At 40.6% G+C, this 18,763-nt stretch overlaps 1 protein-coding gene across 3 annotated transcripts in view; it reads left to right on the top strand.

The window, feature by feature from the left end:
- The first annotated feature begins 6,929 nt into the window (after nucleotides 1-6,929).
- KIAA0319 overlaps nucleotides 6,930-18,763 on the top strand; it is a 76,258-nt gene continuing 64,424 nt past the window's right edge. Inside the window, exons 1-2 of one of the 3 annotated variants that reach the window (XM_005223817.4) lie at nucleotides 6,930-7,345; nucleotides 9,126-9,183. The gene's annotated coding sequence lies outside the window, so the exon portion shown is untranslated. The remainder of the gene's footprint in view (nucleotides 7,346-9,125; nucleotides 9,184-18,763) is intronic. The other 2 variants (XM_002697538.5, XM_024983873.2) reach the window with 2 other exon arrangements.

Consider the following 18,763-nt stretch of genomic DNA (forward strand, 5'->3'; position numbering starts at 1 on the left):
AGGTATACATACGTCCCCTCCCTCTTAAATCTCCCTCCCACCTCCTGCCTATTCCCACCCTTCTAGGTTATTACAGAGCCCCTGTTTGAGTTTTTACTTTGAATCTCAGGTTTTCTCAGTATAGTAGCTTTGTGTACCTTATTTCCGGTCTTGTTGAAATTCCAACTCAGAATCTTAGGTATCAATGTGGTAAGCAGCATCTTTGCCACTGATATGGAAAGTACTTGAATCATGCAGACCTGTTGGTCCCGCCTTCAAAAAAATGTATGTCCTTGTCCTTTATTGTGCAGTTCAGTAAGAACAAATGTCCCAACCAACAGCATATAAAGATCAGATAAATCTGGAAAGCTGCACTAAAAATACATCATTTTATCTTTAGTATTTATGATAGTGTCTGGCGTGTAGCAGGAGCACAATAAATGCTGAAGAGAAATGGCAGTGGCCTCTCATCTGTGTCTTAGAGAGGCAGCTAATATTTTCATAATTCAGTATGAAAGTAGATATTATATGTATTGTGAAGTGAAGTCGCTCAGTCGTGTCTGACCCTTTGCGACCCCATGGACTGTAGCCTACCAGGCTCCTCCATGGGATTTTCCAGGCAGGAGTACTGGAGTGGGTTGCCATTTCCTCCTCCAGGGGGGTCTTCCTGACCCAGGGATTGAACCCAGGTCTCCCGCATTGCAGGCAGATGCTTTACTGTCTGAGCCACCAGCTAAGTTCTCTGATTATATGTATTACATGTATCAAAATAGATATTCATTGTAATGACTCTGAGTTTAGAAGTCTAGGCTAAACTTACATGTATATGTAAGCATATATGTAAAGATTTTTAAGCCCATATATTAATTACTTAATTTTTATCTAGAGACTCCTGGGAACAGCCTTATTGTCTGAGTACATCAGATTTCTTGATGTGGGGAGAAAGGGCACTCGGGGGTACAATGGAATGCCACTATAAGAAGAGAAAGGACGGAGTGTCTTGTAAGGTTTGGGTTCCTTTGAAGGAGGGTCTTGGAATCAGATTGGTCCTGTTGGGTTACTCTTTTTCAGAGGCAGGTTGGGAGAAGCAGGGATTAACTATGGATTGGGCGCTGTCATGGGGGAAGGAGAATTCAGCAATGGGGTATCACTAGTTGCTAACAGAAATAGTGAAGCAAAAAGGGGCGGCTGGTAGGAAAGCACTCATTCTAAGAGGAGGTTGTTATGTCATTTTACAGCTATTGCATGACTTTGGCATAAATATTTCCTGTTAATTTCACTTCTGGGTTAATCTGTACCTGTCCTCCCAGTCTGATCAATTGGTGTTTCCACTCTTTCAGTCCTGAATAGTTTTTGTTCTTTGTGCACTCCTCAAATCCCCACAATCATCTTATACAAATGCTATTACCATCTGTATTTTATAATTGACAAGAAAGGTTTAGCAAGTAACTCATTCAAGGCCCAGCCATAGCCAAGGGCATAGCCTAGAAGGGGATTGTTCATCAAAAACTACTCAGGACTTAAAGAGTGGAAATACCAGTTGATCAGGCTGGGAGGACAGGTACAGATTAACCCAGAAGCAAAATTAACAGGAAATATTTCTCCCAAAGTCATTGCTTCCAATAGCACTGCTCTAAACTTAATAGTCATGGGAATGTACAAAGAAGGCCTCAGCAGTGCCCTGGCTTCATGTTCGGTCCTGCTGCTACTGCTGCTGCTAAGTCACTAAAGTCATGTCCGACTATGCGACCCCATAGACGGCAGCCCACCAGGTTCCTCCGTCCCTGGGATTCTCCAGGCAAGAACACTGGCGTGGGTTGCCATTTCCTTCTCCAGTGCATGAAAGTGAAAAGTGAAAGTGAAGTCGCTCAGTCGTGCCCGCCTCTGCGACCCCATGGACTGCAGCCTACGAGGGTCCTCCATCCATGGGATTTTCCAGGCAAGAGTACTGGAGTGGGTTGCCATTGCCTTCTCCATTTCGGTCCTATATTAACCCAAAAAAGATGTCCTTTTCATTATAGGGGACTGAAATGCAAAAATAGGAAGTCAAGAAACACTTGGAGTAACAGGCAAATTTGGCCTTGGAATACGGAATGAAGCAGGGCAAAGACTAATAGAGTTTTGCCAAGAAAATGCACTGGTCAGAACAAACACCCTCTTCCAACAACACAAGAGAAGACTCTATACATGGACATCACCAGATGATCAACACCGAAATCAGATTGATTATATTCTTTGCAGCCAAAGATGGAGAAGCTCTATACAGTCAGCAAAAATAAGACCAGGAGCTGACTGTGGCTCAGACCATGAACTCCTTATTGCCAAATTCAGGCTGAAATTGAAGAAAGTAGGGAAAACCACTAGACCATTCAGGTATGACCTAAATCAAATCCCTTATGATTATACAGTGGAAGTGAGAAATAGATTTAAGGGCCTAGATCTGATAGATAGAGTGCCTGATGAACTATGGAATGAGGTTCATGACATTGTACAGGAGACAGGGATCAAGACCATCCCCATGGAAAAGAAATGCAAAAAAGCAAAATGGCTGTCTGGGGAGGCCTTACAAATAGCTGTGAAAAGAAGAGAAGCGAAAAGCAAAGGAGAAAAGGAAAGATATAAGCATCTGAATGCAGAGTTCCAAAGAATAGCAAGAAGAGATAAGAAAGCCTTCTTCAGCGATCAATGCAAAGAAATAGAGGAAAACAACAGAATGGGAAAGACTAGAGATCTCTTCAAGAAAATCAGAGATACCAAAGGAACATTTCATGCAAAGATGGGCTCGATAAAGGACAGAAATGGTATGGACCTAACAGAAGCAGAAGATATTAAGAAGAGATGGCTTATAGTAAAGTTGCAGGATATAAAATCAACACACAGAAATCCCTTGCATTCCTACACACTAATAATGAGAAAACTGAAAGAGAAATTAAGGAAACAATTCCATTCACCATTGCAATGGAAAGAATAAAATACTTAGGAATATATCTACCTAAAGAAACTAAAGACCTATATATAGAAAACTATAAAACACTGGTGAAAGAAATCAAAGAGGACACTAACAGATGGAGAAATATACCATGTTCATGGATTGGAAGAATCAATATAGTGAAAATGAGTATACTACCCAAAGCAATTTATAGATTCAATACAATCCCTATCAAGCTACCAACAGTATTCTTCACAGAGCTAGAACAAATAATTTCACAATTTGTATGGAAATACAAAAAACCTCGAATAGCCAAAGCGATCTTGAGAAAGAAGAATGGAACTGGAGGAATCAACCTACCTGACTTCAGGCTCTCTTACAAAGCCACAGTTATCAAGACAGTATGGTACTGGCACAAAGACAGAAATATTGATCAATGGAACAAAATAGAAAGCCCAGAGATAAATCCACACACATATGGACACCTTATCTTTGACAAAGGAGACAAGAATATACAATGGATTAAAGACAATCTCTTTAACAAGTGGTGCTGGGAAAACTGGTCAACCACTTGTAAAAGAATGAAACTAGAACGCTTTCTAACACCATACACAAAAATAAACTCAAAATGGATTAAAGATCTCAACATAAGACCAGAAACTATAAAACTCCTAGAGGAGAACATAGGCAAAACAGTCTCCGACATACATCACAGCAGGATCCTCTATGACCCACCTCCCAGAATATTGGAAATAAAAGCAAAAATAAACAAATGGGACCTAATTAAACTTAAAAGCTTCTACACAACAAAGGAAACTATTAGCAAGGTGAAAAGGCAGCCTTCAGAATGGGAGAAAATAATAGCAAATGAAGCAATGGACAAACAACTAATCTCAAAAATATACAAGCAACTCCTACAGCTCAACTCCAGAAAAATAAATGACCTATTCAAAAAATGGGCCAAAGAACTAAATAGACATTTCTCCAAAGAAGACATACAGATGGCTAACAAACACATGAAAAGATGCTCAACATCACTCATTATCAGAGAAATGCAAATCAAAACCACTATGAGGTACCATTTCACGCCAGTCAGAATGGCTGCCATCCATAAGTCTACAAGCAATAAATGCTGGAGAGGGTGTGGAGAAAAGGGAACCCTCTTACACTGTTGGTGGGAATGCAAACTAGTACAGTCACTATGGAGAACAGTGTGGAGATTCCTTAAAAAACTGGAAATAGAACTGCCTTATGATCCAGCAATCCCACTGCTGGGCATACACACTGAGGAAACCAGAAGGGAAAGAGACACGTGTACCCCAATGTTCATCGCAGCACTGTTTATAATAGCCAGGACATGGAAGCAACCTAGATGCCCATCAGCAGATGAATGGATAAGAAAGCTGTGGTACAAATACACAATGGAGTATTACTCAGCCATTAAAAAGAATACATTTGAATCAGTTCTAATGAGATGGATGAAACTGGAACCTATTATACAGAGTGAAGTAAGCCAGAAAGAAAAACACCAATACAGTATACTAACACATATATATGGAATTTAGAAAGATGGTAACAATAACCCTGTGTATGAGACAGCAAAAGAGACACTGATGTATAGATCAGTCTTATCGACTCTGTGGGAGAGGGAGAGGGTGGGGAGATTTGGGAGAATAGCATTGAAACATGTATAATATCATATATGAAACGAGTTGCCAGTCCAGGTTCGATGCACGATACTGGATGCTTGGGGCTGGTGCACTGGGACGACCCAGAGGGAGGGTATGGGGAGGGAGGAGGGAGGAGGGTTCAGGATGGGGAACACAGGTATACCTGTGGCAGATTCATTTCAATATTTGGCAAAACTAATACAATATTGTAAAGTTTAAAAATAAAATAAAATTAAAAAAAAGAAGAGATGGCAAGAATACACAGAAGAACTGTACAAAAAAGATCTTCACGACCCAGATAATCACGATGGTGTGACAACTGACCTAGAGCCAGACATCCTGGAACGTGAAGTCAAGTAGGCCTTAGAAAGCATCACTATGAACAAAGCTAGTGGAGGTGATGGAATTCCGGTTGAGCTATTCCAAATCCTGAAAGATGATGCTGTAAAAGTGCTGCACTCAATATGCCAGCAAATTTGGAAAACTCAGCAGTGGCCACAGCACTGGAAAAGGTCAGTGTTCATTCCAATCCCAAAGAAAGGCAATGCCAAAGAATGCTCAAACTACCGCACAATTGCACTCATCTCACATGCTAGTAAAGTAATGCTCAAAATTCTCCAAGCCAGGCTTCAGCAATATGTGAACCGTGAACTTCCTGATGTTCAAGCTGGTTTTAGAAAAGGTGGAGGAACCAGAGATCAAATTGCCAACATCCGCTGGATCATGGAAAAAGCAAGAGAGTTCCAGAAAAACATCTATTTCTGCTTTATTGACTATGCCAAAGCCTTTGACTGTGTGGATCACAATAAACTGTGGAAAATTCTGAAAGAGATGGGAATGCCAGACCACCTGATCTGCCTCTTGAGAAATTTGTATGCAGGTCAGCAAGCAACAGTTAGAACTGGACATGGAACAACAGACTGGTTCCAAATAGGAAAAGGAGTATGTCAAGGCTGTATATTGTCACCCTGCTTCTTTAACTTATATGCAGAGTACATCATGAGAAATGCTGGACTGGAAGAAACACAAGCTGGAATCAAGATTGCCAGGAGAAATATCAATAACCTCAGATATGCAGATGACACCACCCTTATGGCACAAAGTGAAGAGGAACTCAAAAGCCTCTTGATCAAAGTGAAAGTGGAGAGTGAAAAAGTTGGCTTAAAGCTCAGCATTCAGAAAACGAAGATCATGGCATCCGGTCCCACCACTTCATGGGAAATAGATGGGGAAACAGTGGAAACAGTGTCAGACTTTATTTTTCTGGCTCCAAAATCACTGCAGATGGTGACTGCAGCCATGAAATTAAAAGATGCTTACTCCTTGGAAGGAAAGTTATGACCAACCTAGATAGCATATTCAAAAGCAGAGGAGACATTACTTTGCCAACAAAGGTTCGTCTAGTCAAGGCTATGGTTTTTCCAGTAGTCATGTATGGATGTGAGTTGGACTGTGAAGAAAGCTGAGTGCCGAAGAATTGATGCTTTTGAACTGTGGTGTTGGAGAAGACTCTTGAGAGTCCCTTGGACTGCAAGGAGATCCAACCAGTCCATTCTGAAGGAGATCAGCCCTGGGATTTCTTTGGAAGGAATGATGCTAAAGCTGAAACTCCAGTACTTTGGCCACCTCATGCGAAGAGTTGACTCATTGGAAAAGACTCTGATGCTGGGAGGGATTGGGGGCAGGAGGAGAAGGGGACGACAGAGGATGAGATGGCTGGATGGCATCACTGACTCGATGGACGTGAGTCTCAGTGAACTCCGGAAGTTGGTGATGGACAGGGAGGCCTGGTGTGCTGGGATTCATGGGGTCGCAAGGAGTCGGACACGATTGAGCGACTGATCTAATCTGATCTGACATTGCCACACCTCGATGTGTGCATCTTTCTTACAAGGAAACTATAAATGCAAGGGATAATCTTACACAGGAGTTCTATTGTCAAATGATCACCTTCCCATAATGCAATACTTCCTAACACCGGTTTCCATCCTCCTTTTAGAAAGCAACACGTGCTCAAAATCAGCGGGAAGCCTAAAGAGGCTCCCGCTGGAGGAGTAGGACGTGTGCATCTGGGGTGACTTTGCTTTGGGGGAGACATTTGCAAAGGGTCTTTGACCCAACTACTGTGCTCACGCCTCCCTTGAACCTGGCCTGGGCATTTGGAAGAGGTATTTATCTCCTCAGGCTATTTAGGACCAAGGTGGCCTGAGGGGTTGGTGAAGGAAAGGTGGAGCAATGCAGACCACCCTGCTGCCCAAAAGCCTTCTGCTTGGTCCCCTGCGGGGTGGGAGTCCGGGTGGCTTGCGTACCCATTTTTGGAGCACGAGCTGGGAGCCCAGAGCTGGGTAAGGACTGCTGCCCTCCCATCCCTGGGGGCACGTGTGCGCGTGCGCGCGCGTCGCCGTGGTAACCACGCAGCAGAAAGGCGCTGAATCACGGGCGCGCGCTATCCCAGCTCCAGCAGAAGCTGCAGCGGGGGCGGGCGGGGGCCTTCCTGGTTGCATCTTGGCTAGACCCGTGCCAATCCCGGCGGGACTGACTGGCCTCGCGCAGAGAAGCGGTGACCACAGTCGCTGTCACTGCTGGAGGTACGAGCGCAGCAGTAGCCTCATCCCGTCTCCGGTTTGGGCAAGAGTCTCTCCTGGCCAGCAGCGCCTCGATAAAATAGCCCCCTTCCCAACCCTCTGGCCGAGTAATGGGAAGAGAGGGCAGCAAGTAGGCAGGTTATGCCAAAGAAAAATAAAATCAAGACGCCCTGAGTTAGGAGGTGAGTTTCTTAAGGTTCTTCTGGCCATCTAGGAAAGGGCTTATTCTTGATTGCTGCACCGATTGATTGTTTCTTAGTAGGGTGGAGTCGAGAAAATTTGCATCTTTTCCCAATCTCGTGAATTGCATTTCTTAGTCCTGTAGAATCGGTTTTCTTTAAACTTCGTTTGGTATTATTTATGTGATCTTTACTATCATTTGCTAAATTCATTTTGTCTGTGTATCTTAACCATAATTTGAAGCTAAAAACCTTTTCATGGCTTTTTCTTCCTTCCCTTTGAACTTCCTCTACAGAATGGATATTCATCACTATATTATTAATCAAGAGCCTAAACCTCGTTTGTGAAAGTCATTATTCTTTCCATCATTCTTTCTCTTAAGTATATGGAGTGAGAAAAGAATATGATATACACACTCATCCATTTTTGTTGCTAGATTTCTCATCTAAACATGTTTGTTTGTGGGTAAAATGTTAGTGTTTTTTCCAGTACTTAAATAGAAACATTGAATGATATCTTTGATAATAATAGAAAAAGTCAATTTCAGACAACTCCCTCAAAAGAGCAAGAAATTTTGAAGGGAGTGTTAGTGTTTATTTCTTTATTCCTGAAATGTATGTTCATTGTCCAGATGTTTCAAATTGTTCGTTACAAGAAGACCACAATCATGGAGACTCCTGAAATTATGCCAAATGTAAAATTTTATCTTGTGCTTATTATTATACCTGATTTTTCATATAGACAAGGGAAACTGGAAATATCAGTTCAGCTGTAGACTTTTGTTTCATATGGAAAGCTGAATTCCTCTTTGAATTTGAAAAATTTGAAAAAGAGAATTACAAATATATATCAAGACTTTTTTAGGACCTCAGGTGATAGATTCATCACACCTTTGCCATCTAAGATGCCAATTTAGGAAATTAATTTGCTTTCAGAATAACAAAAATAATTCAGCCAAACTCACTATGCAATGAAACCAGTCAAAAGAGAGCTTCAATAATTTTTAATTGTAAAAGAATGGATATACTGTTAAATTTTCATTTTTTTCTACCAAACAGAGAAGATGCATTCTCTTTAAATAAATTTGTAGAGTCAAGCATGACTATTTCTGGGACAGTGATGTAGATTGCCAGGTCCGATGGCCTGGGTTTGGTCATTGCTCTGCCACTTAGTGGCTGTGTCACATTTGACAAATTCCTAACTTTCTCTTAGACTCAATTTTTTCATCTGTAAAAGAGGGATAATAATAGGAACAACCTAATGGAATTCCTATAAGAATGAATGAAAGCAATGCATATACATACAATACATATACATAAAGCTCTTGACTCGTTGCCAGGCATGCAGTAACACTTCAGTAAAAGGTGAAAGTGAAAGTCTCTCAGCCGAGTCCGATTATTGGTGACTGTGTAGTCCATGGAATTCTCCAGGCCAGAATACTGGAGTGGGTAGCCTTTCCCTTCTCCAAGGGATCTTCCCAACCCAGGGATCGAACCCAGGTCTTGCGCATTGAAGGCAGATGCTTTACAGTTGAGCCACAAGGGAAGCCCACTTCAGTAAAATTTAGTTGTTATTATTGTTCTCAACCTAAGTTTTCTTTTCAAAAAATATTTTCTATGTCTTCAGAATAATTTGGCACTAAAAATAGAAATATTTTAATATGAGAAAACTTGTTCTGATTTGTAATATCAAATCATCAGAAATGCATAAATATTTCTTTGTAGCATCTTTACAACAACAATAATAAATATAATCACAATCTTAAAGGCATGTCAATTTCAGGTAATTATATTTGATACCATAAGGAAGGAGCTTTGCTGTAATGGGCATGGAGTAATTGGTGAGTTATTGCTCTATTTATTTTTTTAAATGTGTATTTTTAGACACTATTCATGTGAATTCCATAGTGAGAAGCTTTATTTCTGTTAAGTAGTAAATATGGGTGGGCCAAAATAGCATCTATTTTTGCATCATTTGACAGTCGGGTGGTGGTTTCAAAATAAGTCTTCTTAAATGACACACAGATAGATTAAAGATACGGTGTTGTACTGTAATCCCTTCCAAATAACATTGGTAGAATATGTTACCTGTTGGAAAGTGGTATTATGTCTAGCCTGCTGTGCATTCTTTTCCTTAAGTTCATAAAAGCAAGGGATTCTAGGAAACATCTGTTTAATTTAAGCAATGTAGCTAGAGACAGGATAATTCCGATTTCAAAATAAATTTTCGAAGTTAGTTTTATTCTGTGCTATAATTTAAAGAATTATTAAGTATGGAGGGTAAATTAACTCAATTTTGCACCTTGAGTTGGCAAAAGTCTTAGCTGCATGCAAGCTCCCAATTGTGGCATATGGGATCTAGTGCCCTGACCAGGGATAGAACCCAGGTCCCCTGCATTCAGAGGGTGGGGTCTCGGCCACTACACCACCAGGGAAGTCCCCACCTACAAATTTTAAATGTTAGTGTGTGTGGTATGTTTTTTCATGTGATGGGGAAGTATGTATTACTCCTCTCTAGGATAAAGATCCTGTTATTCTTAGGTTGTGATTATCAGCATAGTTTACCACTTATTTTCTATCCCCCTCATTAAAATAAAGAGTAGGATGTCTTCTGGTCAATATAACATAGTTTTCTTTCTTAAAAATGTTTTCAAAAACCACCTCTTAAGATGACTTATTTTCAATAAAATTGCTGTCTTTACTCTCTCTCATTGTATTTCTACTTATCAGGAGGTTGAAATATTTTGTTAATTCAGTGTCTTCAGCCTCCTTATCTTAAAACTACAAGACATCCAAATTCTAGGTGCCAAATGCTCAACATTTTATTATCCTGTGGGAAAGACACACATATTTAGGAGTATGCTGCTAACTAACTAGTCTTCACTCGTTTATATCAGAATTTCCTAACTACTCCTGTGCAGCAACTGCTCCTCCCAAATCTGGAGAAACTTCTTCTGATCTCATTTTACTAGACCTCTTACTATTCTCACTTTCTTGAAACAAAATCTTCTCTTGGTTCACAAATACAGTCACAGTGCCCTCCTGCTGCTACTGCTAAGTTGCTTCAGTCATGTCCAACTCTGTGCGACCCCATAGACAGCAGCCCACGAGGCTCCCCCGTCCCTGGGATTCTCCAGGCAAGAACACTGGAGTGGGTTGCCATTTCCTTCTCCAATGCAGGAAAGTGAAAAGTGAGAGTGAAGTCACTCAGTCGTGTCTGACTCTTAGCGACCCCATGGACTGCAGCTTACTAGGCTCCTCCGTCCATGGGATTTTCCAGGCAAGAGTACTGGAGTGGGGTGCCATTGCCTCCTCCATCAGTCCCCTCCTAGGATTACTGTAAAGTAGGTATATGAACATGTCACACTTCTGCTTCAGAATCTTCAGTGTCATGTCCATCAGTGGATAAATGGATAATCAAAATGTGATCCTTATATACAATGGAATATTATTTGGTCTGGAAAAGGAAGGAAATTGTAACTGTGCTACAACATGGATGAATCTTGAAGATATGCTAAGTGGTGTAAACCAAATACAAAAGGACAATATTGTATGATTCCACTTACTTGAAATATCTAGAAGAGTGAAATTCATAGATACAGAAAGTAGAATAGTGATTACTGGAAACTGCCATGAGTGGCTAATGTTATGATTTAATGGGCACAAAGCTTCCATTTGGAATAATGACAAATTCTGGGGATGGTGATGGGGATGGTTTCACAAGGTTTAATCTCTGTCTTTCCAGTTCTGCAGTTTCGTTTCAGAGAGATTAGGAATAGAATTATTTTCAACCTGCTCAAAACTTCTTGTACTTCCAGGATATGAAGATTTCTGTCTTTCATTGATTCCAGAACCTTCTTGGCTATTTTCTCTTTACATTTTGTTTCTTCACAATTCTTTTATAAAAAATTTTATTTTGTTTTGGAGTATAGCTATTTAATCCTCCCAATTCTTTTTATTCTTTCCTTTTGGAGTCATCAGAAGACGTATATTGGGCCATTTTTTTTACTTCAGGACTTTATTCTGTCCTTTGCATTTTCAGCTTATTTCTTTGAATTGCGTTTCAGGTTATTTCTTGAGTTACAGCTTCCATTTCATTTCATTGAGTTTTATTTTTTAATTAATTTATTTTAATCGGCAGCTAATTACAATATTGTAGTGGCTTCTGCCATACATTGACATGACTCCAATGACTTTATTTCTAGTTATACAACTTCTGATTGCATCTTTTAAACTATGTCTTTTAATTTTTGTCTCCTCTTTTCACTTTAATCTGCTTTACCACTTCAAACATACTTACTCTGTAGTGTCTCTTTGGTACACTTTTTACTTCTGTTTCTTGCTCCCATGTGTTAACATCTGCCACCTCTCCTTTGTACTGGTTTGTTCCCTAAGGTGTATTACTCTTGTTATTACGGTGGTTCATTTTCAATGGGAATTGCTTTTCTGGTGGAGTTCTATGTGCTTCGTATCCAGGACTGTCCCTCTAAACAGATTTTTGCTTTGCTTCTGCCTCGGCACTTAGCTTTGTGTTAATAAAAAGTTTTGTTGTTCTTACGTATATGTGTGGTCCACTTAGCCTGGAAATGGAACTTATAAATTGGCGTTGTACCAGGTTGTTACAGGGAAGTCCCCATAGAGAGGTACATCTTGGCCATCTTCCTCTGTTTTCTTTCAGTCTTGTCATGGCATGCCTCTGGTTTCCTCTAGCCCCTATTCCTAGGATGCATTAGTTCTTCTAGGCTACAGTGGTGTTTGTGAGGCTCCTCATAATATTTTATAATGTCAATAGATGTTCAGCTACTTTCCTGCTGCATTAGTCTTTGATAATATCTAATTCCTTAATTGATCTAAATTAATTTTGTCCCTGTGTTTGAAACTAATATTGTACTTTTCCTTCCTTCTCTTTCTTTTTAAAAACTATTCCCATTAAGTTTTTTGTTTGTCTTTTGAACATTCAAGTAAATTTTCCTCCTTGTTGGAAACATATATTCATTATCATGATGGCACTTCTTAAATAGTAATTCCCATCCCACTGTTTTGTTACTCCTGGTTTGTTATAGAGGAGTAGTGAGTAGTGCATGCATGCTTAGTCATGTCTGACCTGTTGTGACCCCACAGACTGTAGCCCGCCAGGCTCCTCTGTCCATGGGATTTCCCAGGCAAGAATACTGGAGTGGGTTGCCATTTCCTCCTCCAGGGGATCTTCCCAACCAAGGATTGAACCCAAGTCTCTTGTGTCTTCTGCATTGGCAGGAATATTCTTTACCACTGGAAGGGAAGCCCCGTTATAGAGGAAGCCCTAATAAAAAGTCATTTTAGCACATATATTTTAATAGATGATTTTTGATTTTACAGTGAGTTTTAGAATCTACCATTACCTCTTCTTTTATTCCCCAAATATCCTTTTGCCTGTTTGTTTTTTTGCAAATGAATTTTGTTAAGTACTTTAAAGCCATCTGTTGAGTTTTAGTTCATTTTTTGTTTCTTTGTTAACAGTACTATTATCTTTAATGTCTATTGTCTTTCCAGATTACACAAGGTTTCCCTCCCCTGGTATTTGTATCTCCTGTTCTCTCTCCCAGTAGAGTTTTCTTATTGTATTTTAATAGATTCTCTTCACATTTTGAGTCTTTTTGCATATTTTAATGCTTCTGGCCATGCCTAGCAATGGGATCTCTCTAATTAGTGCTCTATCTGTGTATTTGTCTGTTCTATAGAGATGCTGTTGCTTCAAAGAACTTTGCTGATCGTCACCAGCCTGGTTGTGGTAACCCTTGTGCTGATATTTCTTTCACTAATTTGATGTGTCTAATGATGAGGAAACATCTTGTGTATTCTCTTCACTGTCTCCTTAATAATCTGATTCTTAGAACATTATTAAAAGAGCGATTTGACTTTTCTTTCTTTTTTTGGCTTGTTTTCCCTCCTATTTATTGGTCTACCCTTTGGAGCATCACAGAATCTGTTCACTCGCCATTCCACATGAATGCCCATCCTGTGTTTACCAACCAGTCCTGGATCATGTTTCCCTTAATTCTGCTTGATCGCCTATTAGGAAATCATTTTATACAATAATTGTAAGGCATTATCTCTGTTGTCAGTAAATTCCTGGGTAATCCTCTGTGTAGATTAGCACGGGTTTTTTCTAGGACTAGTTTTACTTTATCCTCTTTCAATGGAGAAATTCAGACCATAGATTACCTTACTGAAACACTGTGAAGTTTTTACCTTCCTGGCCTGGCATCTAATCATGTCTGGGCTTCCTCCACCACCTTTCTTCCTTGGTTTGTTGGTGAAGATCTGAGGCCTTGAGAGCCCTTTGTAGATGCAAGAGCAGCGGGTTGAAGCTTCCTCCACAGGTACTTTCTGAACTGCTTAATCTTCAAGTCCTCTCTCCAGGCTCAGGCAGGTCCAGGGTGAAGGAGTGTGACTCATGAAGAGTTTATCAACTGCCTTGGCAAAGGCAGTGTTAAAAGTGAAAAAGATCAGGAGAAAGCAACCTTGACTCTTTTTCATTCTTTGTGTTCCTTACCCATTGATACTTAGAGACTTGCTTTGGAGAAACTGGAAACTAACTTCTGACTGATAAACCACAGAATTTCAGCTAATTCAACCAGAACATTCTATATACCTTTTGTGGATGACACATATCTGTCTTACTTCTCTCAGATTCTTAGTGGGAACTTCAAATAATATGAAAATAGTATGTAAAACTGCCTTGTGAATAAAAGGACTATTATCAATGGCTGTTATATTGTGATGGTGATGATGAATATTACAAACCATTTTTCTTGTTATTAATAGGATAGATTATTAACCTAGAATATTCTACCTTCTTTCTATTTTATTCCTTTTCTTTCTTAGGGAATAAATGAATAATTATTTACCTAATTCCAGAAAGTTAAATTCTAAAGGAGAACTCTTCTTTTTTTAAACAAAGTATAGCTGATTTACAATATTGTGTTAGTTTTAGGTATACAGCAAAGTAATTTGAATCTTTTCTTTCAATTCTTTTTCCACTATAGTTTGTTACAAGATATTGAAGATAGTTCCCTGTTCTATATAGTAAATCTTTGTTGTGTAAAGAACTCTTAGACCAGCTAATTATAGACATGTTGATAAATATTAATAGAATTGAGGGCATGAACAGTCTCAGAATTGATGAACAGTTTGCCAGTTTCAGAAGTTTGGTAATCATCACCTGTCTTTAGAATTTGGCATAAAGCAGATTCACTGTCGTTGACACACAAAACCTCTAGTATCTGAATTTAAACATCGCTGAGCACTGACTGGATTTTCCCCTACAGTGGGTGGCAGATGGTGTCTGCACTCTTCCTGGCCTTGCCTCGTGCATGCTCTCTAAAGGTGATGATTTAATTTTTAGAGCACAAGACAAAGCATTTATTTAGAAAGCAGTGTTGACCCCATTAGTAAGAATTAAATTTAGGGAGAAACAAAAATGCTGAGCCAACTGAAAGCTAAGCTATTCCCATAATTAGGGAGACTATTTAAAGCTCCAAGATGTACACTCAAGGTTTCACCTTCTGAAACATTTTCCCTTAATGTAGGAATAGTATCTCCAGGAATACCGGTGTCTGGTGTTATTTATAATATGAGGACCCTGAGACAGTGTGTCCATTTCCAGAAATTCAGAAAAGATGGTTTACTCTAGGAATCAGTACCTAAGTAAATATAACTTCTCTTTACCTTTTCTTTCTCCTCACATACAGCCTTTCACTAGCCACCCGTGCTTTGAATGGTTCTCTTGACTGTTTTATCCAGTTACTTCCAGGAAATCACCATGTTCTTCTCTAGTGTCACTTTGACTCCTTGAGTGCAAGATGCTCAGATGGTAGCCCAGGGCCTGCAGTCACCCCTGTGGATAAAGACTGCCTCAGCAAAGACAGCTTTTATCACAGTAGTGACTGATAAAGCTTGGAGGCTCAGATGGTATAAGAATAATATGACAAATAGAGCACCTCCAGCAGCTCCCAGGGGCTAAGTCGAAATAGCAAAATACAGCTTATCTTGTTTGAGTTCACTGGCTCTGAAAAGCTAGAGTTTACCAGCCTACTTTTGCTAGCCAGTTAACTGCAAACAGGACCAGCTATAAACACAGCCTGTTCCTGAATAGCCCACAGGAAAATGCTGTCCAGAAGATCCGTTGAGGTCTTTGAAATGAGGCCCCATTTGAGCTGTTTTCATTTCCCTCAAGCAGACATGCTAGAGCTTGTTTTCTTTCTGAGCCTGTAGAAGCATTTCACTGCACCATTATTGATAAAGGCCACATATCAGAAACAACCAATCATCCAGCAATAGGGAAATGGCAGCCCACTCCAGTATTCTTGCCTGAAGAATTCCATGGACAGAGGAGCCTGGTGGGCTACAGCCCATGGGGGTCCCAAAGAATCGGACAAGACTGAGCAACTAACACTTTCACTTTCACAAGGAAATGGTGAAGTCAGTTATAATAATCACCTCCATGGGATATTGCAAAATAACAGAAAAGAATAATGAATAAGAAAGTAGCAATGAAGGATAATGAGGGATAGAATGTGAAATGAAAATGAGAGCTATTTTTCACTAAGAGAATAGCTTTGGTGAAGTACATGTATATATAATAAATGGAAGGAGAGCCTGGAAAGAGAAAATAGCCATTCATTAGTGTGATTTGATTGCAGTGTTTTTAGTGTACATTTTGGTCATCGTAGTTAAAAAACGAGTTATTTTATTCACTCAGCCTCCATCCGGGCAGTGTGGCAGAGGTTGGAGACACAGACAACAATGTAATAAAAGCCAGTTCTCCTGGGTTTATGTAATATATCATTTTAAAAAACAAACTTTTCCCTTTGATCAGAAATGTTAGCACAGAAAAATGGCAGCCGCGGAGGAACAGCAGTTTCATCACGAAGTTGATCTTTCATAGCTGCTTCTGACTTTTCATTTCAAAAACTAGCAGCAGCCATAATAAACCATCACCATGCAATGTCTGTACCTTCTGGCTACAGTGTATCATGGTTTGGATTGGAATACCCTGAAGTCCTTTACCATTCATCCTACCTTGGTTCTGACTTGACTGGTTTCCTTTGGGCAGAGATGAAAGAAAATCCCCAGTGTGTGAAGACCTGAGTTATTCTTTCTTCTCCCTGTAAAATAGTTGGCTTTTTTTTTTTTTTGGTCCACCCTTAAACTTAGAAAATGCTGTCTGTTTTAGGTACTCTGTGGGGTCAGTGATGGGACAAAGTAGGAACATTTCAGAAAGCCCTTCTGTTGAAAAGGACAAAGGATGGTGTTGTGTGTTGCACTGTGTCCTCCCCAAAAGATAAGGTGAAGTCCCAGCTCCTGGTGCCTGTGAACGCGACATTATTGGAAATAGGGTTTTCACAGATGTACCTGAGCTAAGATGAGATTAATCCAGTACGACTAGTGTCCTTGTTAGCAGAGAGAAATTTGGACACAGAGGCAGCTTGGGAGAGCATCATTGACAACAGATGCAGACCGGAATGATGCAGTTGCACACCCGGGAATATCAGTGACAGAGGCAAAAAGGGATTTGCCCCAGAGTCTCAGTGGGGCTGTGACCCCTTGATTTCAGACATCTGGCCTCTAGAATTGTGAACGAATAAATTGCTACTGTTTTAAACCACCTAGTTTGCTGTGCTTTATAACAGCACCTCCAGGAAACTAACACAGATGTGAAAAGCAAGGGTTATAGTCAGTAAATAACCACTATGATGATCACCTGATGGGTGCATAGAATGGACAAGGCATTATCATTATGGACCTGGGCAGGCTTTTAAGCCCCTCCAGGATGATGATGCTTCAGAACTTTTGTCTGAGTCAAACACAACATATTAAAACAATTTAAAGAAGAGAACTTCCAGGCTACAGGAACACGTAAGGTTGCTCAGAAAACATTTTTGCACTGAAAGCCAACGACTTGAAAAGTGGGAAAATTTCCCTCCAGTCTAGGTGGGTAGGGACTCCCCAGGTAGCCATGAGGAGGAGAGCTCTGCTCTTGAGGTACATGGCTTGGGAATGGTATATGTTTCCTTCCAGGACAGTCTTCACATTCTCTTGGTTCTGCTTTTTTCATAGGCCCTCTGCTGCCACTGACACCCTATGAGGACCAATCTCTCTTTTTTTTTAGAGGTTAAAAAAAATTACATATTTATTTATTTTTGGCTCCACTGGATCTTTGTTGCTGTGCACAGGCTTCTCATTGCGGTGGCTCTCGTGTGGACACAGGCCCTAGCTGCACGGGCTCATTGCAGCGTGCGGGCTCAGTAGTTGTGGCACAGGGGCCCAGCCACTCCTCGGCCTATGGAATCCTCCTGGATCGGGGGTTGAACCTGTGTCTCCTGCATTGGCAGGCGGATTCTTCTCCACTGCACCACCAGGGAAGTCCCAGGTCTCTCTTTGTTAAGAGAGAAGATTCCTGGCATAAGCTTGAGATCTGGCTTTCACAGAGGTTGTACATTGGCCCATCTTGTCTTGGCTTTCATGGGCTCAGGGCTTAGGGCTCCTCCAGTGCCCCCTGAAAGTCCTGTACTTCCCCAGTTTCTAGAGAATGGGTTTCCTTTATCTCCTCGGTTCCATGCCACCTGCTTCCTATCTTCCAGGAATTCTTTGAAGTTTCTGGTCTATTAGTAGTTCTCATTCTTATTTTTCCAATGTTATGGTTTTATGGTTTCTTTTCTCCCATCTGTTCATATGTCCTGCCGCCTTTCCCCTTTATTTTCATTTTTCAGTAGAAATGTAAGAAAGAGGGGAAATAGATGTTATCGATCCAGTCTGCAGTTTGGAATTAGAAAGTTTTCTTTTTCTTTTCAGTTATTCAGATCAGATCAGATCAGATCAGATCAATCGCTCAGTCGTGTCCGAATCTTTGTGACCCCATGAATCGCAGCACACCAGGCCTCCCTGTCCATCACCAACTCCCGGAGTTCACTCAGACTCACGTCCATCGAGTCAGTGATGCCATCCAGCCATCTCATTCTCTGTCGTCCCCTTCTCCTCCTGCCCCCAATCCCTCCTAGCATCAGGGTCTTTTCCAGTGAGTCAACTCTTTGCCTGAGGTGGCCAGAGTACTGGAGTTTCAGCTTTAGCATCATTCCTTCCAAAGAAATCCCAGGGCTGATCTCCTTCAGAATGGACTGGTTGGATCTCCTTGCAGTCCAAGGGACTCTCAAGAGTCTTCTCCAACACCACAGTTCAAAAGCATCAATTCTTTGGCGCTCAGCCTTCTTCACAGTCCAACTCTCACATCCATACATAATCACAGAAAAAACCATAGCCTTGACTAGACGAAACTTTGTTGGCAAAGTAATGTCTCTGCTTTTGAATATGCTATCTAGGTTGGACATAACTTTCCTTCCAAGGAGTAAGCGTCTTTTAATTTCATGGCTGCAGTCACCA

This window comes from Bos taurus, chromosome 23 (assembly GCF_002263795.3).
Source record: "Bos taurus isolate L1 Dominette 01449 registration number 42190680 breed Hereford chromosome 23, ARS-UCD2.0, whole genome shotgun sequence".
NCBI lineage: Eukaryota > Metazoa > Chordata > Mammalia > Artiodactyla > Bovidae > Bos > Bos taurus.